This window comes from Eupeodes corollae, chromosome 2, assembly GCF_945859685.1.
Source record: "Eupeodes corollae chromosome 2, idEupCoro1.1, whole genome shotgun sequence".
In the NCBI taxonomy this organism is placed as follows: domain Eukaryota; kingdom Metazoa; phylum Arthropoda; class Insecta; order Diptera; family Syrphidae; genus Eupeodes; species Eupeodes corollae.
The window spans coordinates 155,018,112-155,041,957 of NC_079148.1; the positions used below are offsets into that span (position 1 = coordinate 155,018,112).

At 33.3% G+C, this 23,846-nt stretch overlaps 1 protein-coding gene across 3 annotated transcripts in view; it reads right to left on the reverse strand.

Moving 5' to 3' along the window:
- LOC129944101 (uncharacterized) overlaps nucleotides 1–23,846 on the reverse strand; it is a 207,862-nt gene that overhangs the window by 5,722 nt on the left and 178,294 nt on the right. The gene's annotated exons all lie outside the window — the stretch shown is intronic.

The window sequence follows — 23,846 nt, forward strand, 5'->3', positions numbered from 1 at the left end:
ATGGAATTCCATAAGCATGATTGTTAAATTCATTGCTGTGGTCAGTGCACCGCAAGGCAGGTATGTTTACTGCCTGATGCTAAGATGTTTGTTTAAAAAGAGATCTTGACTAAGGTGATGATTTTAGATCTTGTTGATAAACGAGACTAATATTCTGTTGACATTTCATTCTCTGAATGACATTTTTTTAACTCATTATAAGAGTTAAGAGAATGGCAAGCAGAGCTATAACTACGACGCTACGATTGTCCAAGTACCTTGTGTTGTGTCGTAGACTTAGAAGAAGTAGACAGCGGAATAAAGCGTTCACTGCCTCGGTTTAATTAACTTTTGACTGTCTTTGGTTAGAGGGCCGATAGAGGAGGAAAAGTGTAACGCTTCGTTACAATACCTAATCCAAAATAAAGAAATATCAAGGCTTTTCTTGTTTATTCATAAGAATTTACAAAAAAAATTTCTTCATGAAACTTATAACTTTCGCTTGAAAGTTCTGTGACAAACCTCTGCTCCAAGTTTATGCGATTATCTTAAGTATCTACTTGATCTTTTAAATTACCTACCAAATAGTTTAGCCTTGAGGATAAAGATTTACTTATCTGCATAGTGAAGTGACTGTAACAACAACAACAAAAAAGTTGCTATTGAACCATATCAAATAAATGTAACATTTCAATCGAATGAAATCCTTCGCACTAAGTCTCCACTCCATCTTCAACGACTGTACCACTTGTTTATGAAATCACTATAATCAGTGAATCGGCAACACCGGCACCTCATAATCAATCCACACAGCTTGAAACTTGCGATCACCAGGGAAAGCCCTGCTCACGCGCAACAAATGCTGCAGCTCTACGCTTCATTTGAACGCTTGAATGGATTTTGATGGTTGTTGGCCTGCCTCAACTCTTACTCCTATAAAGTCTCGGGAAATTCAAGTCGTGGTGTATGTACTTAAAAAGACCGTTTTACTGTGCCGTTCGTGCAAATGTTATGCGCCCTGCAGGTTAAGGTTGATCTTCTAATATTGCTGGGGTAAAATTTAAAGAGATGGCATTCACAAAGTCAAACGACTTAAACAAAGTTATGATAAATAGTTTATGTCGAGGAAACTTTAAAAGAAGATGAAGAGACTTTTTGTGGTCTGATAAAATACATAAGTTGGTTTTTTTAAGCACTTGTAAGCGCTCAGGCAAAAAACCACACTAAATAAATTCAATTAACAAAACCCCTCACAAGGTTGACGGATATCGTGCTAATGAACGTCAACACGGTTTTCCTGGTTCAAGTGTCAAATAAATTCAATTAATTGAAATTTGTTCGTGTTCAGCTTGATGGTCAGCTTTAAGGCGATTTAGTTGCAGTCAGTATTGGATTCATGACAGAAACGATCGCTTAACGATCACACGATAAAGTATTGACATTTTGACCTCAAATTATGGTTCAAAGCTTTTAATCACTATTTAAAAGTACAGCATCAGGTGTACAATGAAATAATTTTCATTTAATTTGCTATCGTTGAGAGGCCTTTTAAAAGCCTTATGGAGATCGAAATGTCTTTTCTAATTTCCAAAGGTTTTCTTTCTTTTTTTTTTCCTAATAATGCATTTTTTAGAAAAATCGAAGACAATTGTAGGTGAAATTAAATGAGGAAAATGTTTCTTGTGTATTGTGTTATTTATTAATGCCGTCAAATTTTCTATCTTTGAAATTTGGTTGGAAGTGGAGTCATATTTACAGTTTTGATTGGTCAAATGCGTTACAAGTTGTTTTATTTAAAAAGAACATCGACTTGATTCCCCTCAAAATATATTTTTTCCTCCATTACAAGAAACGTTAAATTTAAACAGCAGGTTTTAATATCCGATTTTATTCACCACGCACGTGTCAAAACCACAAGAGAATTAATTTAACGAAAAACACAAATGGCATTTTAGCTGAAGGAAATTTCGGGAGCCATATTTTGATAAATCTGTCAATTTGTGTTTGTGTCTTAAGAAACGCCAAATTGAAACAGAGGATGTTTTTCACCTCATATTATTCACCACTCTAGTGTCAAAGCCACGATAGAAAACTTTTAACCTTGCTGAAAAATGACATTCGAAGTGAGCAAAATTTGGAAAATTGTATTTAGATAAATTGGCATATATTTAAGTATTTTTGTATGAGTTTTCTAAGTTTGTATTTATTTTCTCGCAATTAGGACAGGTTAACATGGATCAAAAGTTATAAAATGCTGTTGAAGATGGAAGTGAATTTAAATGACCCACAAATAAAAATCCATACCTAAATTACTTGTTTTTTGATTTTATAATGAAAAATTAAATGATAACTTGGAGAATAATTTAGGGCTTTCTCACATAATTATAACTTCTTAAGCCATTGACCCGAAACCGAAAATAATCAATTAAGTTAGCGAATGTTTTACCATTATCTAAATTCAGCGTTAGCATCAATATCAAAAGAGGAATTTCACACGATCATAAACCGATCGATGACCCAGTGCGGCTTCAACTTTATACAACTCTGCTGGTACAATGCAAAAGAGAGTTTTTTGACATAATTGGTCAATGTGTGGCTTCCGTCTGCTTGTGAAAAACTATCAACTTAAAATAACCATCCGTTTTAGTTTTGGTATGTTGCATCCTCATTTACAATATTTGTTGCCATAAACTTCTGGTGGATAAAAGAGGTCGACCATGATCGGCATTCGGAATGTTGCATGAATGATCTTTGAACAAAAAAAAATGTAAATTATCTACGCTTCCTAGAAAAAGCATGAACCATGACCAGACTCAAGACTCGTAAACATTTTACTATTGAACAACCCCGAGTTCACCATCATTCTCAACTTGTTTTGGTAATTGATGCCGATCGATAGGCGATACCATAATATGTACATGATACGCGAACGCTAACGCGAACGCGAGGTTCGCGATAGTAAAATTATGATTGATCGATCATCGATCTCTTGACATAAGACGTGATGGGAATATTTGTTCGTCGAGTATCTATGGCACCAGCATGCAATATGCATCCATCATCATTGGAGGTCGGGAAAAATGTTGCTTTGGATGATGTCTTCCATTATAGCGATATACCTACGACTACACGAGTAGTAAATGTACATATTCAAACTCTCTTGCTACACCTAATGAAAATAGAGGCACGTTGTAACGATTTGATTTCATTCGTAGATCATCGTCGCGTCTATGGGTCGACTTCAGCGTCAGCCAGCATCCAGCCTCATAGTGTGTTGTGTTGAGGCACTTTTTAAATTAAGTCATACAAAAATGGGAATCTCAATCTTTCTTCGTTCGCTACACTGTGCCGCCCGCCTCCGCCGCCTGTTGCTGTTTTTGTAAACTTTTACTTTAGAAATAAAAACAACAGCAACAACTACAACAACTATGGATGAATGAATAGTTAGACCATCAAGCCAACAAGTGTCATAAATATTTGAGTTGTAGTATTGTAGGCGTTTTGCGATTGGTTTTCCTGATCCTGATGCTAGATGCTGTTATAAGTTTCCTTGTTTTTTGATTTGTGAACAATTTGCACAACACGATCTGGACCTTGATTATATGTACGTACATGAAGAACAAATTGTTGGGTAAATATCAAAAACGAAATTTTGAGGAAATCATAGACTTCCTTGGCACTGCAACCAATATGGTACACATTACACAAGTAAACATCTATGTAACAGCATCGTTTATGAATTCCAATTGATAATTGTTGGTTGCGAATAAAATGTATCCACCCGAGGGATATCAATTTCCGACACATTTTGCATGAGATATGCTATTCTCATCTCATAAGCAAATGTATCGCATTTAAAAAGTGAGAAGAAAATTTAAACTTAATTACTCAAATTTAAACCAAAATTTTAAAACATGAAAAATTGAGGTGTTATTCATATATACACAAAAATAAAGACAAATAAATCCACAATTGTATACTAAGGCGTATACGTACTTTTTCCAATAAGAAGTTTCATTTTAAACATCCCACTATTTTGGCAGTTGTCACTTTTGAAGATGTCATCTTTTGGTATTTGATAAGTAAAAACTACACTCTTAATAAAAATGGAATAATACACGCTTCAACAACGCACTGAAAATAAATTAAATTCACTACAAAAATGGTGACAAATTTCCAAAGTCAAAGTTAGCAAAACTGTGGTTCTGTTTACCATGGTGTTGGTTTTTTGATTCCACGTCGTTCATAAATTAGGGATCTTACAAATGGTTTCAATGTTTTTAAAGTCCAGCTTACACAAATAAGAACTCAACGCAGGTCGATCAACGAAAACGACATCTCTTGGATCCATATTTTCATTGCGAATTATCTTCACAATGCGATCCATTTTTATTTCAGACACTATTTTAATAAGTATCGATATGAATCTATTTGGTGTTGTTTTTTTTTTTGTATGAAGTGGATGTCTGTTTCGACCTGTTAAAGACGCAATTAGTGTTGCTTGCACTTTATAGTAAAATATACTATTACAAGAAATAAATATGATTTGATATCCTTAAGGAAAAACTAGTTCTTTTTAAATATTTATAAAAAATGGAACCTCTTATTGGAAAACATTCCATTCGATTGAAATTCTTAACGATAAGATACTTGTTTAAAATTTATTTCAAGCTACATTAATTTGTTTGTTTAAAAAAAAACAATGCAATTTGCATTTTTAGATAAGTTTCTCTGCAATGCAGTGTCAGACGTTGTTCCTGCGAACTTCTTCAACATAAAGCCTTTTGTTAATCAAATATAGAAGTTATTTTTTCTGTCAAAAGTTTGCGTCAAAACATTTTTCATAACAGTCTACTTAACTTCAAAAATAAAGCCAAACTTTATGGATACATAAGTCTCAATTTTCAATTTAAATGAAAAGTTTTCAACAAAAAAAAAATCGCAATCGCAGCATTAAGTATTTTCAAGTTGAATTCTATCGTCATTTATGTCACGCACAGGACAGGCACACAGTCAGTCTACTCCTTAAATATCCTTAAACATTCTTGAAAGATTCTTCAAGTACGTGCAGTCAGCTGAATATGTCTGAGTAAATATAATCTACTATACAAAAGATGAATGTTTTTGTTTAGCTAAGCTAAGACTGGTGAAAATAAAATACAAAATTATTATGTATGTCAACATGACGTATGTATGATGTTGCGAAAATCCATATTCTCCACAGATAAGAGATGGACAAAATTAATTGAATTCATGTGCTTTTGTTGTAAGCCATTACCACCAAAGAGATCACCAGCATCATCATCATCCCATTGTCACCTCATGCATTTTTAAAATCCAGCTAAGTGAAATGTAAAAAGTTTTGCTGAATTCATAATCGGATTTTCTGCGGAAATGGGAATTTATCCGTCAGTTGTGTTCACCGTCATCAGCATCCCTATCGCATCGCGTCGCGTCTATGTCGACAAAAACTTTATCTGCTAGAACAGACACCTTTGGTCAGAAAAAAGTTTCAAAGCTTTCTTGCACTTATCATATCGTATTTCAAAAAGACTCCAACAATCCAACGCTTAAATTATGACTATACGTTACAACTTCATCCATATACAATATCCTATCATTCCAACGGAACTTGTTATGACGTTGGAAATACCAGAATGTCTACTTGAAACCTTGAACCGCAACTCTCTCAGTTCTCACATAGCCCATTGGACTAGGTCCCAGTCCCCGCCGGCCGAGTGAAAATCAAAGCACTTCCGTATCCCATAAATGGTGGAACAACAACTGGCCATGGTGATGTTTTCTTCTTTGTTTTACAGTTACTCGTATAGTGGAGTACACGATTGCCATCCATAAACCGGACGTCCCGTCCATCCACAGTCTTCCACTTGCCATTGACATTGGTTTGGTTGGTTCTTTTCATGGCTGGAGCAGGAGAGTGATTCTATCTCTGGCATGAGTTTCCTAGTAAACCAACCAAAACAAAAAGAAAATAAACCAAAATGATTGATTTTTCTTTCCTTGAGGAGAATGGATAGCTTCAACTTCGACTACGACTACGGCTTGATCTGGCTTGGCCATGTTGTTGTTCTTGGTTATGGGGTGCTGGTGCTGAAGTTGCTTCAAAAATATTTTCCTACACCCGTTTCTTCTTTTTTCCGCGTCACTCTCACGCCATTAAGCGATGATTACATATAGAAGAGGAAAAAGCAGAAACGAGCATTCTTGCTTTGGAACGGGAATTGTAGCCTCAGCACTGGTTTTGAACTTCCAGCGCATCCATCTCAAGCCAGAGGAATGGCAAATGAGAAGAGCACTTTTAGCTTTGGTTAGGTTTGGGTGTCAAGTGTAAGAAAATGGCTATGTACAAGTTCTGTTTTTAGAAGTTGAATGAAATTCTTTTAAAGACTTTCCGTTGTTATGGTGCTGTTTCAATATAATGTCGATGGCAGCCATTGGCAGCGTAGAGTGAATACTTCTTCTTGGAATGTGGTGATTAAGGATTTTTGATTTTCTTTATTTTGCAAGCCAATGACACTGAAAGTACGAGTGGGATTGCATTTTCAGGGGGTGAAGATTGTGCATACTATTCTTGTTTTTGTTTTTGTTTTCGTTTTTGTTTCTTCTTTTATCAGAATGAAAAACGAAAATAAAAGGAGTTCGATTATTCAAAAATATTCAGGCATTTTGAAGATGGTGTTCCTAAGAGTTCTTATCCTCTCAATTATGTAGATCTAATACTTTGAAAACCATTGTTGCATTCTTTCTTGAAAAAAAAAAATGCCTAAGAAAACGCTTTCAAGTGTTTAAAATAGTATAGGGTGTTTTTTTCTAAAGTTATATGAGTATTTTCGACGATCTTTTCTATTGTTTAAAAGTTGAGAATATCAAACTGTATTGTCAGTTCAATGTAGTTTGACAATTCATCATGAACCCTTTAAAGACAAGACAACTCTTCCAAATTGTAGGAATTGGCTTAGACACACATAAATATGGTCCTGAAGTTCATGGAGCACTTTGCCTATTTAGGGATAAACCATATTTATTTGTAAATGTTCGCCATAAGTCAAATTATGTTAAGTTATTAATTGGTGCCGAAAAAACCGCAATTTTCGGAACATTAAAAGCCAATATTCACTTTATATTATAACGAGGTAATCAAATGTAAAGTTGAAAAGAAATGTCATGGAATCATCTAGCAAATTATAGTAGCAAATACTACTGAACTTAGTTTCGGAAATAATCAAGTATAGATATTCATTTTACAGTCGCACAACAAGAATGTGGAATGATTTCCTTAAATCTGTTTAATAACAATGTCTGGTGGCATAACTTCTTAAATCCCGTTTTCAAATATGTATACTTATTAAAACTATAAAATTTGTACCTATTCATTAAAATAAGATTTGAAATCAATGATTTTGAAAAATTATCTAATAGCTTTAAAATAATCAACCTCACAAGTTTATCAGTTAATATTGCCACCATGCAAAAGATATGAACTTACAACTTCTTCCAACGCTAAATAAAACAACAACTAACTACGTTCTCGTAGATGTTTCAAAATCATTTAAATTAGCACCAGCAATGGAAAAAATGGATTTTCTCACAAGCCACACCAACAGTTAAGCCACGTTTCCACCATTTAGCATTTAACGAGTTGATTAGACTGCATTCTGAATTTCAATCTGAAGAGACTGTGTGTTTCCTCCTCTTCCTCTGATGTTGTCATGATCTTTATTATGTACCAATCCGTGATACCCCTAGTGTTTTATATATGCTTACGCTGATACAGTCTTTTCTTCAGTCCACAAGAGCCTCAGATCCTTTCTATTCCCCAGCAATAATTAAGTGACAAGCGATAAAATTTGTCAGCCGAGCACAGAGCAACAACCAAACATAAAATGTCTTGTTTTGTAAGATAATTACTCAGGTTTGGTATCAGTTTGGTTGAGAAGTTGTTGATTTTTGTTTCGTATCTAATTAAAGTTTTTGAAATCGTTTTGTTTTTATGGTGATTTCAACGACCACACCAGTCTACCATACCGACCCGTAACAATGTATACAAAGCTCTGGTGTTAATGATTACAGCGTGTTTGAAATGTTTTTCAATCTCTCTATGGCTAGATACGAGTATACGAGCACAAGGGCGAATCTATTGTCCGGGAATACATTTTGCATGCTCGTAATGAGTATGTGTTTTAATAGGTACATCATGAATTTCTGGGAAGAAGGTTAGCGTGTTATGGCTTTTTCGTTGATTTGTATTAGACTTACCATAAATAATAATGCAATGAGTTATGTTAAATTCTTGAGAAATAAAAGGGTACATGTTTAACCCAGTATTTTACGTAACAATTTGAACTATATTTCTTGATTGTGATTCATGTCAAACATGAATGAGTTTATGGGGCTTTTAAATAGAACACTTTTCAAAGGTATTTGAAGTATCAAAACCACTTTTAAAAACCTTGAAATTTTAAAAATAAGGTACAGTGAATAAGTTCCTAAGGCGTGATGAGATAAATGCATTATTAAAGTGCTACGTCATGCCTTCGATAGCCGTTTTAAACCTACAACCCTACTATTATTGTTCCCCCTATCAGTAACTATGAGAAGTTGTAGTGCTCCAGTCAAACAATTTAAAAAGGAATTCAAACGATACTCTAATTTAATATAAGCAAGTGTAAAAATGCAACACATAAATAATATTTTTCCAAGCGATTTATTGTACTGAATTCGAATTTTCTACAATTTTTCCGACGGACCAAGTTTTTTTTAATATCTCTTTAAAACACTTCAAAAATTCATAAAAAACGGTGTTTTTTTGTATTGAGGTGAGACAAGAGATATGTAAATTATGTTTTTTTTTTAACTCACAGATATTTGAACTTTTATTTTAAGTGTGGTTTATTATTTCAACATTTGGCTGATCCCTAAACATCGGTTCCAACTTGCTAAAAGTTATTTTAAAAATCATAGTGCAAACTTTGTTTAGTGATAACTTGCTTAGCGATATTTTGGAAAACTATCACACATTTTTGTTTCGAATTTCAAAGGCGGTTTTGAACTTGAGCCACTAAAAATCTTCGGAAAATTACCTATTACAAAACCTTGTTTACCTTGTTTGACAATTGTATTTAATGTAAAAGAACTTTCAAAAAATCCAGAATTTCAATTATTCCTGAATCATTAAAGGGGACCTCTTTTAAGAACCTTCTTCGTTCGCACAAAAATTGTACATTTTTGACAGCAAACAAACTCAACAAGTATTCCCTTGAATAACAAAATATTTATAGTGTTTCATTACTCATCATACAAGTTCTGTGTCAGCAGATCCGCCTCCTTATAGATCTTCAAATTAATGCCCTTAAGCTTGAAGATACAACGTGATCCTTCATCGATTCAAACACAAAAGTTTAAACAAATAAAATATAAATGATTGTATTTTCGCGCTAAAGTGTATATAATGTATGTAATGCCTCCTCTAAGGCGCATTCGCGTTCGCGCTTGACCCAGACCTTTGTGGTGATGGCGTTGATTTTTCACAACTCCCACGAATACGATTCAGCTCCGCACCATCCACCATCTCATGCTAAGACTTTAAATTTCTTTACCCATAATGTATAGAAAAGAAGTTAAAGAAAAATATAGCAATTGATTAATCGCTGGCAAATTTTGAAAAACGATCGACTCGCCGATTTGTGTTAATGGCTTTCAACCTCAAAGCTGAAATTGACTTATGGTTCTTCAGTTTATGGCATTGGTTTTGATTTTAACGAAAATACATACATATATGTCATGTTTGTTTCTATAAAGATATCTTCCTACTCAATAGACGTTAACGCTAACTTTTTACAATGGAACCGCTTGGTAAATGAAAACTAGGCCAGCCAGCAGCTTGAAATATGGTCATTTTAAATAAGCATAAACAAGAACACTTCGCTGGTGTTGAGCTTGATTAGTCCAATTGAGATAACTTATTTGAGGAGGAACAAATATAACGGTTTCTTTAAAAGGTTTTTATTGTGGTTTAGTTTAAAAATTATGTTTAGATTGTTCATTATGAAGATTCAACTTATGAGAACTTTTCTTCTACGTTTGTGTCAGGTTTTTGGGTGCGTTTTGTCTCATCTTATTTAACTTAAGAATCCAATATTAAAAGCTCAGGGCTACAGATTGTTGTCAGGTCTTATCAGCTAGCACTTTGACGATTCTGTGTTCACAGAAATATTAGGTTTTCTAATATGGACTTGAAAACTTTGAATTTAATTTCACGACAATTGGAAACAAGTTGTCACACTTCGAAACATTTTTCATGGAAATTTTACTTATTGTCAAAACGATTTAATTATCTAGAAGCTTCATTACTAAACACAATTCTTTGGAAAAAATGCTATATAAACTTCGCAAACAGATTTATTTTGTTCAAATTAAATTTCAACATCTTTGTATAGTAGAAATATCAACATACTTTAACATTTTCAACTTTCAAACTATAGAAACCAATCATAGAAGCTCTTCATGCGGTAAACAATCTCCTTAATCTGTCAGTTATCGAAATTGTTGCTTTAAAGTACAAATGAAAGTGTCCAATTCTCACCAAAACCTTATTAAAAAAAATAAGTTTAGCAAATTTTGCATATCTTTAATACTATTTAGTCTCTAACCTGGACCTTACTCCAAGGTACAAAAATCTCAGGAAGTGTCAGCCCTAAGAACTTGATCTGTCATTTTGTAATTCCCGAAAATTCACAGAACTGAACAATAATGATAAAGTCATAATGATTGAGCTTTAAGCTTACCCATTCCAGTTTGCATTCTTCAAGGAAACACGATCTTCTGATGGTATTATAATTGCATATTCCCTCATTCAAACCTTTCACATATCATGTTACGGCATAAATGGCATAATCAAGTCATATACCAACGCAACTTACATTAAATTTGTTACATAAACATTCTTCAAAACCCACCTGCCAAAAAATCTGACAAGTTATCCACGCAAAAGCAACAGCTCAAAGAATTCCGACTCCACATGCTAAGGAATTCCATTATCCACTTCACCTTGAATGAATATTTTGTTAATTTCCCTTTTTTCTTTACTCCAATTTTTGGTGAAAGTGCGATGTAGATAAATGAAATCCTTGTTTCAGCTAAAAATTAAAAACATAAAAACACACTTTATAATGAATGTTCCATTTATTCAATAGTTGGGACGTCCTATAAAAGAATCTCCAAAGCAACAATCAGCGAACAAAAATGATATCATATCGAATGTTGCAGGCATGTTTCTATTTTTGTATCTTTTTGTATACAGAAACAGATACACGCATCATATTTGTCTACCATCATCGCAAGGCTGCCTGCCTGCAACATGGCAGCGTAGCGTAGTGCAGCGCCAAAGAAAAGATGGGTATCTTTTCAAGAGTTTTGCTCGTTAGCAGTTCTCCGTGGATCCCATACGAGTATACCTGAACCGAAGCAACTTTGTAATAGGAAACAACATTTAGATTAATTATACGATTGTTTTAATAATACCAAAACGCTAATAATCGAGATAAAGAAAGTGGGAGAGAGTGAGCCACTTGTGGGAGGAGAAATCAATTTGCAAGTGCAAACACTCTCTTCTAATCCCGATACCGTGCCGTGCCGCAGTCGGTATTTTGAACAATCATATAGTACTCCTAACTCCGATTCAGAAGAAGAACTGGCTGGCGGCAGACTTTGTATAAGACTATAATCCAGACTCAAGACACACTTCCAATTTAGACGATTCGATTGCATATCCATGGCAATCATGATAACGCTGAGTTTGCCGTAGTTGCTGTGGTAATGTGGTAGACACTTCCTTTTTGTTTTGTTAGTTTTTTCTTTGGAGCTTATGGCCACTCCAACACTGAGGCGACGCCGGCCGCCGCCACCGCCGTGCAATTAGTATGGTGGGTTTTTAACAGCTCCTTATCAGCTATATAGATTTTTAATAATAGTCCTTTGCAGTATGGGCCTTATTGATTATTGTGTTTTGATTGTATAGCTAAAAAATTAGCGTGGTTTGTTGGAGGAAGTCAAATATAGGTATTTACGTAAGGTTTAAGCTATACGAGACACACACTTATGTTGGGAAGATGACTTCAGAAAGCCTTAATACCTGCTAAAAATATTTCTTTTTCCGCGTTTAGATTAAACCTAGTGTACCCCGTTTCGTCAACCATTTCCTCTCTTAAACCTCATATATGTAGCTACAAATGTTTATTTCATTCATAATCGGTGTTTAAGTGTTCCTAGAAGAGAACTGGTTTTTGCAGAATTCCTTATGATCAAAATTCTGTATGTCTTCAATTCTATATTTCAAAACACTGTAAACAAATTATATAAGTAGAGCTCTGTATAATAAAATGCTGAATTCAATTCAGAAATCAATAAAATTTGATTTTTTATAAAAATTTACAAAACCGCTATTTAAAAGAAAAATCAAAAAGCCAAAATACTTGAATACGAAATACTTGAAAACTGACATTTTTTTTTAAATAACACAAATTATATATATTTTGCATGGCAGACTTAGGGGCCAGTTAAAGCTATCATTGCTTTTCATCATTAAGGAGATTAGGGGCCAGTTATAGCTATCATCGAAACGAATCGTTTCACTGATTTGTGTTCCAATTTTATACAATTAAAATGACAGATTTCTATCAGTAAACATTTTTTGGTGGATTTCAATCAGGAAATTATTTTCAATGCCAGAAATTTTTAATGATAGCTATAAACAACCAGCCAAAGAAATTCCAAATTTTTGTTTTCAATGATGGAAACCAATGATAGCTATAAATGGCGCCTTAGAATTGATTGTGGAAAGAAAAACTGACAGGTGGAAATGCAAAGAAAATGGAACACTTTCAATGGAATGAATATGTAAAATCAACAATCAGGCGTTTGTTGAAAACGTGTTTATTATTGAAAAACCAAAAGTAAAGGTCTGGATTAAATAATAAATTTTTTTTTAGTAGACTTATTAGCTTCATTTTTAAATTAAATATGACAAATTTGACTTTTTTAATCACTTTTAAATCTTTTAAAAAAATTGTAATAATGAAAACCAATGATAGCTATAACTGGCGCTTTAATAAAAATTGTTATAGTACTTTATTTCAAAAAATATTTCATTTTAAAAATGATGTACATGGGCTCAAGTGTTCTAAATTAAAATCAGGTTATTTACAGCGTTTTTGAATACAGAGTTTTGACCAAGCCGAATTTTGAAGTACATATTTTTTATCATACAGAATTTTGTATCCAATACTGAATGTTCTACTCTAGATTTCCCTAAATTAGATTCGAACGCCTCGAATATCTTTTAAATATATATTTAAAAAAAAATATTTAAGGTGGCTCTGTTAACAGCGATTTCTTCCATTGAACTCTGACCAAAATGGTTCCAAATAAGTCACAGTTAGCGATAAAAAAAAACTAACTACAACTTCCTTATTTACTCGAACACAACTTTTCAACAAATTAAGAAACGTGATTCAACTCCTTCTTTATAGTTTATAGGAATTATATGCCATTTTCAAAATAGTATTGGAAGGTGAAGAAGAAGTCCAGCACAACAAATTTTCGAAAAAATGTCGTGCAAAGAGTCATCGCCATCATCGATTAAACTATGGAAGGCTTTTTTGAACTGCCATATAGACGAACTATCAACCCTTTGGTTGACCTTTTGAGTCCTTTTCTCGCAATAGATTTTTATGTGTGGCACGTCTTATAATTAATTCGACATGACAGAGAAATAAAATCGATTCTTATGCAGATAACCCCCAAAGCTAACATAATCAAAACAAACGGTTTAATCACGATTTGATTGCATCGAATGTGAAATGACCCATCTTAAGCTGGCGGTGCTGATGCTGCTGGCGCAGCGTAGTCGCCAGGTCTAAGGCAGGCGAAGGAGAAGCCACTTTTACTCTTTCTATAAGATCGTACAATTTCAATGCAATGTCGCACAAAGTTATGTCCCCCAATGGAGCAACATGACTCGATGCGCTTGTCACATTGGTGAAACAGATTTATCCATTTATCCTGCGCCATCATCATCGCATCAGCCTATGTTTTTTCTATGTATTTCGAGCAAGAGGAGGCATGGAAGCGGCACGCAAAAATCCGTTGTTGCAAAAGTGAATTTTTATTTTCGTTTTCATTCTCCATTTCCATCACGATCGTGTGCTACTGGTTGCAGTTCCAGTTGCAGTTGCATCAACAACCATCCTACTACCATTAGCCAGTCAGCGAAAATACCTTTTCCAAGACGTGATCTATATCTGCCTTCCTTAACATAGCCCACAAAGATATTGCGCGGAGAAGCGATAAGAGCATTAATCACCTTTTGACGAAGAGTGCACTGCGCAGCGCACATCCCATTCCCAACATAGCTAGCAACTACTAGCTCACCGCCAGAATCAACATCACCATGCAGTTCCATCCATAGACACAGAGACGGAGACGGACTCGGAGACCGGGCTCTTTCGCTGATGGATTTCTTCTTTCTTTTCTGGAACTGATGTGCTAGCTGTTCGACTTCGACTTCGACTTCGACCAGCAAAAGTGATTGATCGTGTCTTGGGTGAACTGTTTTTTCTACCGCATTTATTTAGCTTTGGCGGAATCTGAATCCAAATCCAAATCCAAACGAAGACTCCCTTTGTTGTTCGCTTTTGATTACTTACCAATCAACAACAATATCATTTGTTATGCGACAGTGCTTATATGAGTTTAGGAAAGGAGCGGGAAAGCATTTTCCTTGGATTGGATTTGGATGAACATAATCGTCATCATCATCATCGAAAGTATCATCATCTTAATTTCTTCGGAGGAAGATGATGATGATGATGATGATGATTGGAGAAGAAATGAAATCGTGATATATGCGAGATCAATGAGATGCATAATTGAGCTACCAATTGCAGCTGATTGATTGCTTTCTTGCTACCAAATGATTTGTTTTCCTGAAAAATGACTTTAATGAGTCTTAGCAGCAGCGTTTTATTTTGTTGTTTCAATGTTGCAATAGTTAGACAGTTTGTTGGTTTTGTTTGGTGGGTTTTTTGTTTCAAATAATCGGAATGTTGCACAAAGTGAAGATTGAGAAAGATTTTTTTCCTTTCGAGAGAGTTTTTCTAGATGGTTTTTCTTGGATGTGTATTCAAAAAACAGACAAATGTGAGCTTTGAGAAAGAGTTCCATATAAGATTATGTCATTTTTAAATTTTTAGGATTTGGAGAAAAACGGTCAACAAGACCAACTATCAATCAATAATTGATATATACATATTTCAATCAATTTTATTAGTTGGTATTCTGACTATCAATTCCTAGAATTTCTGACCCAATTTTCAATTTTTTATCAGTTGTAAATTTACATGAGTAAATTTCTCATGAGTTTGTTATAGCAATAAAATTCTCTAGATTCATATCACAATGGGCATTTTCTTTCGGCCTAACCGTGTGGATTCTAAATCCGCAGCCACGTTGGCCTAACCTAACCTATAAAAATAAAAAAACATAATACAAGAGTTTGAGTAAATTTTGAAATAATTAAGTAAGGTATACAATTATTGGTAAATATTTGTTTTAAAAGGAGTCACAAAAAAGTAATCGACAAATACCAAAACTGATTGGTCTAGTTACTAGAAGGGAACACTGTACTCGCCAAAGAATTTTGTTTCAAAGCTATAGCTTATACAAAACGGGAAAATATTAATAGCTTACGTTCTTCAGAGCAAATTTCAGAACTTAGGTTCTCCATAGAACAAACTCTAAAACAAACTTTAGAAAAATGGCAGAGAGATCAATCTAAATTGTAACATTAAAAAGATGAAAGATGATGGCTCCGATAGGCTTCTAGAAATGTATCCATTTCCACTTAAACAGTTCCATTTAACTCTTCATCTTGGTCAAAAAGGAGTTCAATTGCATTTGATTTGCTTATAACTACATATATTCATTTTCTAAATAATTTTCTTTGCAAGGTATTTCAAATAATTGACAAATTCTATAAAAAAAACAATCGTTTGATAGTTGATCTTCGCAACAGGAGCAATAATAAAACCAAGTTTTAGCAAGTAGTAAAAGTTAGCATTGATTTTGATTATTAAAACCAATAATTTTATTTTTTGACAGTTCGAATATAGTGATCATTGAAATTTTCTGTCATTAAACCAAATATTTACATTTGAGAAAGAAAGCAGTAAAATGTTTTGATTCAGTTTTTGATGAAAAAGAATCAGCTGTTTAGAAAAATTAATGTCCATTAGGAAAACAGAAATAATCATATTTACTAAAAAATAATAAACTTTGTTTTTGAAAACAAAATTTCGAGTGATTCACAAACATAATTTGCATTTTTACTCAATTGCAAACACAGTAAAAAATAGTAATTACAGCTACAACTGGACTCTTAAAGTGGTATCGAAATTGAAATGCTAAAATGCTTTAGCAACATTCATTACATTGTTGACAAAATTTGATTTTTTCTGTGAAACAAACAAAACAATAACTTTTTTAAAGGAATCCTAAACTTAAATCTCACCTAATCTCAACCTACCACATTCGATTTTTTTACACTTTCAAAAACGTTGTTATTAAGTATTAGTAAAAACACTACAATATTTCTTTATACATTAATTTTTTATCTAGACACAGTTTGAATCATTTTAGTAATTTGCTTAGTTTCTAACTCTTTATGAAATTTTGAAAATTATATTAAAGGCTTGGGTTGTTTTGAAAAATACATTTTGGGATTAATTTGTATACATATGTTCAAATTTAAAAATACCTATTTTTAACATTATTTTTATGTGCTTGGAATATATTAAAAAAAAATAGCTTCGTTAAGAGGACCGATTCGTCAAAAATAAATATAACTTTCAAACCGTTCTGCCTTTTGCCTGTTGAAAACCTTTTTATCATAATTGGTTCAATGTTAAATTAATATTTTTGTCAGGAATATAAAATCTAACAACTTTCTTAAGTTTTTGGAATGAAATATTATAAAAACTTCAAGTGAATATTAAAGAAAGTGTTTAAAGATTTGGAAAACCATAAGGATAGCCTCAACAACACTTACATATGTACATATGTAGGTTTGTTTTTGAGTTTTAAGAGATTTTAGATATTTTACAAAATGTACGTGATAGAGCAATTATGAAGCCGAAATTGAATTACAGCCATTAAAACGCATTGAAACGTTGCAATTGGTTGCTACGATAGAAGAAAACCATCTCGAAGTCCATACTAAATATTCTATTAACGGTGTTTGGACTTCATTTTGTGCTTAAGTCATAGCCGCGCTAAGTTAATTCTTTCGAAGAAATCGGGAAAACTACGACTTTTTGTGTTGTTCTCAATTAGTTTTTCTTGTTTTTGATAATACTCAAATATTTTTTGTTATGATCTTAATAACCTTGAAAATGAGCTCTGGATAATGAATATGAGAAAAAGTATAAATAAGTTCCAAATCTTTCACTTTGAGTAAACTTTTTCGCTACTTACATGCTTAGGGCTTTTTAGGACCATAATTAGACGATCATTGGGACTGAAAAAATAGTCTTTTTGTGTATTTTTTTACAAATACTAAAAAATAAACCAAGATTACAGAAACGTATTTTTTCTATAGATTGATTTTTGGTCAAATGACGTCTTAAGGAAAAGTCTTACTTGCTTAAAAATTATCATATAAATATTAAAAGCAAATAAACTGAGCGATTTAAATAGATCCTACGAACTTTCAAAAAGACTGTGTTTTCCAAAATGTCTTCAAATCGAATGTGTTGAAAATTGTCTGAGTTATTAGTTCGGCCTGTTTAAAAATTCACTTTTGAGAAACACCAACATTTGTAGACTGACTTTAAGGCATTATTGTTATGTAGGTCTTAGAGAACAGTATGAAACAAAAACAAACCATTTTTTTTAAATTATAGTTATGGCTAAAATAAGTGTTTCAATTTTGTTTGTCAATTTTAAAATAATTCACGGAAATATTTTAAAATATGTTAAGTTTGATTTAATTTTTTTTTTTACTCTGGACTTTTGTAAGTTGATGGTTTCCTTAGAGTTCAATTATTAATTAAAATATATTCTCAAACCGACAGACAAAGAGACGAATAAGAAAAACTGAGAAAAATTGTGGCTCTCCAATTCTCAAGCCCATTAAAACTTATTGATGTAAATAATTTTCTATTCACGACAAAAATATCAAAATCTCTATATAAATGAAAAATAGTAATTATTGTCTCCTTGCCGCACAAAAATAAAAAGAAACTAATTTCTAGCACTCTTTTTTAGTAATCCAAAAATGAATAGCCCACGAATGGCCTGGAGTGTGGTGCAATTGACATCAACACTACGACTTTGTTAATTGCTTCCGTCATTTAAAAAAATTGTTCTCTAGAGCAGATATAGTGCGCTGCTCAACGCAGTCATAAGAGCTTTAGGTATAATAACGAATATCGCGTCGTAGTTTTTCCGTTGCCGTACTTTTCACCTTATTTTCCATATACCTATGAAAAGCAAGCAGAGAAAAATAGAAAAGAAAACACAATCCAAGGACTGTTCCGCTTCACCAAAAAAGTTCTTCAAAGTCAAAGGTCTCTCGAACATAATCGAGCGCGCTTTACTCTTGAGTACTATAGAGGTTCCCATTTCTATACCTACCTATGGACGAGCATACTCTATGCCCTCATCCTCATCCTCTACCGACAGCGACACTGAAAGTCGTTATAAATCTACCCACCGACCGCTCGTCCTACCGCGTAGCAACCGCCCGCCAACCGCCCAATCGAATGTCATGCTTCCTTGGGCGAGCTGATTGCCAAGTATATCTTCGCACCGTCTGATGGTTGTCGACTGTTGAGTGTTGAGTTCGAGTCCGTCGTGTCGTTTGGATGTCTCACAGAATTCTCCAACTCTGTAACCACCATCAAGCCGCCGAAACCTTTTGCCATATTCCATATCCGTGTGACTCAGTGGTGGCGGCGGCAGCGGCGAGGGCTACAACGATATGATGGGCATCGAGTGATTAAGTAGATGGTACTCATAAAATAATCGTTAGCAAACATATAGAAAAATATTCCAAAGCCAAATTAAAAAAACAAGATCCTAAGAAACCAAGATCAATTTCGAAGAGACCAAGAAACGAAACGAATGAGGCGTTTTTTCATCCCATTGCCATTTTATCCGTGATGAAGTAAGTGTGAGCGGCGGACGAGAGAATGTCAAGTTTTATTAAACTCACAGTCATCGCCCAGCAAATGTGTTTGACACGATTTTAATATTTTAACATGAAAGTTGGCAGTTTAGTAAAATCATGTCATATTTCTAACATTTTGTGGTTACTTGCTTTTTTAGGATTTATTAAATTTGCCAAAAAACTAAAAAATAAAACACAAACAGCGAACAAGAATCTTTCGTGTCACTGAATCTTTTTGGCATCACCTTGTTAATTATATTATTGCTAACACTCCCCGATACTCCCAGATCATAATGTTTTAAAATTCTGACATTCAATTAGGTATGTTTGTTTTAAGTGCAATATTGCAACAATGTTGCAGATATAATACATAATTTTATAGCTATGATTCTGCGACAGATGGAGACGAGAACAACCAATTACTCTGAATGGCTGCGGTTTGTTTATTTTCGAAAGGACGAAAACGCATGTTTTGAAAGATTGATACAAATTTGAGTTAAGAATTTGAAAACTATGTACATACATTTGGATGCAAGGTATTTTCATAGGTTTTTCTTTTCAAAAAACGTCTCAATGAGAAAATAGTCAGTCAAAGAAAGATGTAGGCAAAAGGGAGGCTATTTTGGGTAATTTTGTTTGGCAATTAAATGAACATAAAAGAGTCGCTCTAAAAATTGATTAAGGGCAGAAAAGGGAAAAATACACAAATTTAGTTTTAATCGTTCTAGCGGAGGAATTTACTATCAATTAGTTTTTCGAATTCCGTCTTTGAGAATATTTTACAAAAGAACTTATGAAATAATTAAAAGCGATTGATTAATTGAATGATGGAAACAGCAATAACTTACGTCTAAATATATTTAAAACATATAAGAAATCAATAAACTAAAATAAATAAATTAAATCGCATTTAAACATGTTTATGCCACGTGAGTATTACAAGGTTCCAAACTAAGTCTCAAGCTTGCTGCATTTACATAGAAGAACAAAAAATAATGCATTTGACATTTATGTAGTTTCTAGAAAAATCGAGTTGACAATTTAAAAATAGTAAAACATGATTTTAAACTTTATTGCCTTGGAAGCAAAAACATACTTAACTAAACAGGACTTATTTCATTTAAAAAAAAATCCTAGAAATCCAATGAGAGCGTTTTTTTTACATAAAATGAAGTCCTACTAAAAACTACTACCAAATTGATTTAACAGCTTAAAAATTTCTTAACAGAAAACTGCATAAACTTCAATTAAGAAGTCATATTATTCGAGGTTCTTTAAGTGAAAATTTGAGTTATTATCATTTTGTGTACTATCCCAGCATTTTTTGACATAGTTTTTTTAAAAGAAAAATTCCAAGAACTAAAAATACTGGAAAGATGTTTCTTACATCTGGTAACATTTTTAGTTAAATTCAACTCACATTGTTCTTGGAGCATAAAATACTATTAAAATAACTTGTTTTTGACTCCGATATCTCAACAAAAAAAAACATTGTAATCGTTACATTTGGCATAAACTATTATTATTAGCATTTGGAAACAATTTTTGAAAATATCAATGAAGTGATGTTTATTACAAGAAAGTTTCAAACATTTTTTTTTACTCGAATATCTTGAGAAAAAACCATCATATTGATACCATCAGGTGACTTTTTTTTGAAATAGCACTTGACTGATTTTTTGAAAATCATCTTTAGCTTCTAATTTCAATCTGAATTATAGTAATACAAAATATGATGCGTTTTGATTCTGACTAAAATATTTCATACAAATTTTCAATTTATAACTGCAACAATAATGTTGCCTTCATCGACTTGATGATGGCTTTTAAGGCGATTTTTGCAGAATCGAGGATGGAGATCATAAAATACAACTTTGCAAATTTTTTTTGAAAATGTTTTAAATTTGTTCGCAGTTTAGTAAAAAGTTTTTGTTCCGATCTTTTCAACTAAGTTGCATGCAACTTAAATTATGTCCATAATTCGTCTAGCCTCCTCTTTTTTTGGGATGTCTATGCAAGAGATGTAAATAACTTTAAGTCACCATAAATACTCTAAAAATGTATGTATTTCACTTCCTACAATTTGACTTCCTCTCGTGTGGCAAAAGATCGCTATACTCTTACTCTAAATAAAACGATCGATTCAATGTTTCAAAGTTCAACATTTTCAAGATAACATTTCAGCATATAACTCGTACCAGCTCTAAATTAACTATTGTCCTCAGATAAATAAGTTCACAACTCCACAAAATAGCTGAACCAAATCTTCAGCTTTTTTTACTGACTCTTCATAAACAAAACGAAGACAAAAAGTCTTTCGGTGCATTTACATATAATTTTAATTCAAGATCAGAAACTCCAGATAAAATCTCGTATTACACCTGAATCCGTCGCAGTCGTCGTCATCATAGTTTCATAGACGAACCGAACAGAGAGGAGCTGCTCAATGTGCGCGTTTATATGGTGTTTACTTAGTTAATGCTTACTCCATGTCTACCAGAAAATAGGTACACCTCTTGGAGGTATAAATCTTGGCGTGTGTCTTTCAGACACTGGAATTGCAACTATAAACTCCGATCCGATGCAATATTTAAATTTGGCATCCATAGACGTCCATAGTTGAATGAAAAGTGTAAAAATGAAGACCCCTTACACTTTTGTGTTAAATCAGTGAACAAATTAAACCAAAGAAGCTGGAGCATACCCCAAAGCGGTCGCGGACGATGGCGATGGGGCTGCACTGGCACCGTATAATTGAATGGTATTTTGGCAGACCAATCTGAGATATATGGTCAAATGGACGACGACAACGACGACGACGTTCGACGACACTAGCCAAGCCGAAGCATAGAAATCTGTTTTGATAGTTGAAGTCCGGAGTTGTGGCTTTAGATAGAAAGTTGCTCATACATGCATTTACTGTACGGTGCGTCGTTGTTTATAGAGAGTCGCCCACACCGCATTAATTAAGAAGACTGTCGGTTTAGGCAGGTTAATATTTAAATTCATTTGGCTTAGAGGTTTGCATCAGGTGATGTTTAGCATCACGCAAACAAAAATCGAAGCAGGTGTACGCAGACATAATTTTTACCACTTTTTTTCTTCTTTAAAGCAATTAAAATGGCTTTCCAATAAATTATTTCACCACAATAGGATCTCCTCTGCTTCAATAACTAGGAACTAGGACCTCCTATGATTTTAGTTCCTTCCTGGAAATTTCTGCGAAATGTCTTTGTATTTGAGTCAGTTCCACATCAAATAAGCAACGCGGTCTGATTGCTCTGCAGATGATATAACTTCGCGTGTGGTTAACCTATTTAACCTATTCTCATACAGGAACGTCTTCTATTTTATGGATTTGATCTTTAGAACGGGAATTCTCAGAGCTGTTTTTTGGTGTCAGGTGGGTGTTTCATTCAGAACTGAAGAGTCAACTAACCATGACTCATTTTGTATATAATGTTTTTTTTTTTTATTTTATTAGATCTTTGATGGTTCTTGTTCTTAACTATTAAGTTGGTCTTTTATTCCATTGTAAATTACTAAAAGTTTCTTTCCGCTTGAGATGTTTCTGAGATAGCCAAAACCAAAACTATTTATTTTGGGAAAATTGTTGGAAAATTTTAGACTCGTCTATAGATAATTCTCAGGGTAAAGTATGTTTAACTTTTTTATTTTTAATGAGCTTAATGAGTTTTTTTCTTTATTCATGAATTCAGGTCATTGTGCTTTGGTGTAGATGTTATCACGAAATGACATTTTAAGAATGAAAAATAATGATATTTAAATAGTCACAGAATGAAACAAGGAATCAACTTGACCTTGTCAGAAAATAAGCAAGAGGAACTTTATGTATCTTTACAACAAAAAATTCTAAGGCAAGGACTTGTTCTTACTTGTTCTTAAAATTCAAACTTTAAATTTGACTAATTCTTGTAATATTTGTGTTTCATAAAATGTACAATAGTACGAGTTAAAATCAGTAGTTTTGGTGCAGAAAAAGTGACAATTGTTTCTAAAAGCTCAAATGACCCAGGTTTTAATTACTAAGCTTAATTTTTTGATCATTCATTTGTAAGCTTGAATTAGTTATTAAATTATATTTTAGCGACAATTTTTGGTGGTCTAATTCCCAATCTGACTTCTAAAAGACTTTATCAAGTCATGTTTTTGAGATTTCACATTTTAAACACAAACAAATATTATATCTCTTACTTTTAGTTGAATGCATACGCCAATAGACAAAACTGTCGTACTTGAATTGATGATAATCCTCAAGTGAGTGTTGAGACACCGCTCGATCCCTAGAAACTGACTGTTTGGTATGCTTTTAAGGTTGGCGGAATAATTAGAACTTACTTCTTTAAAAACGAAGTTGACCAGAACATTACAGTTTATGTTGCCTTTTTCGTTCATTAATTGAACAACAAAAAGCTGTGTTTTCGACAAGACGGTGACGCATGTCCTACTGTCAGCCGCTTGACTATTTACTGAAGGGGCATATACATATATGTAAGGTCGCTATGTCTACGCAACCGATAAGCCTAAAACGTTAATGGATATGTACGGCCACAATTTTGAAAAGTTCTTCAAGAATTTGACCTATACATTAGAATCATGTTTA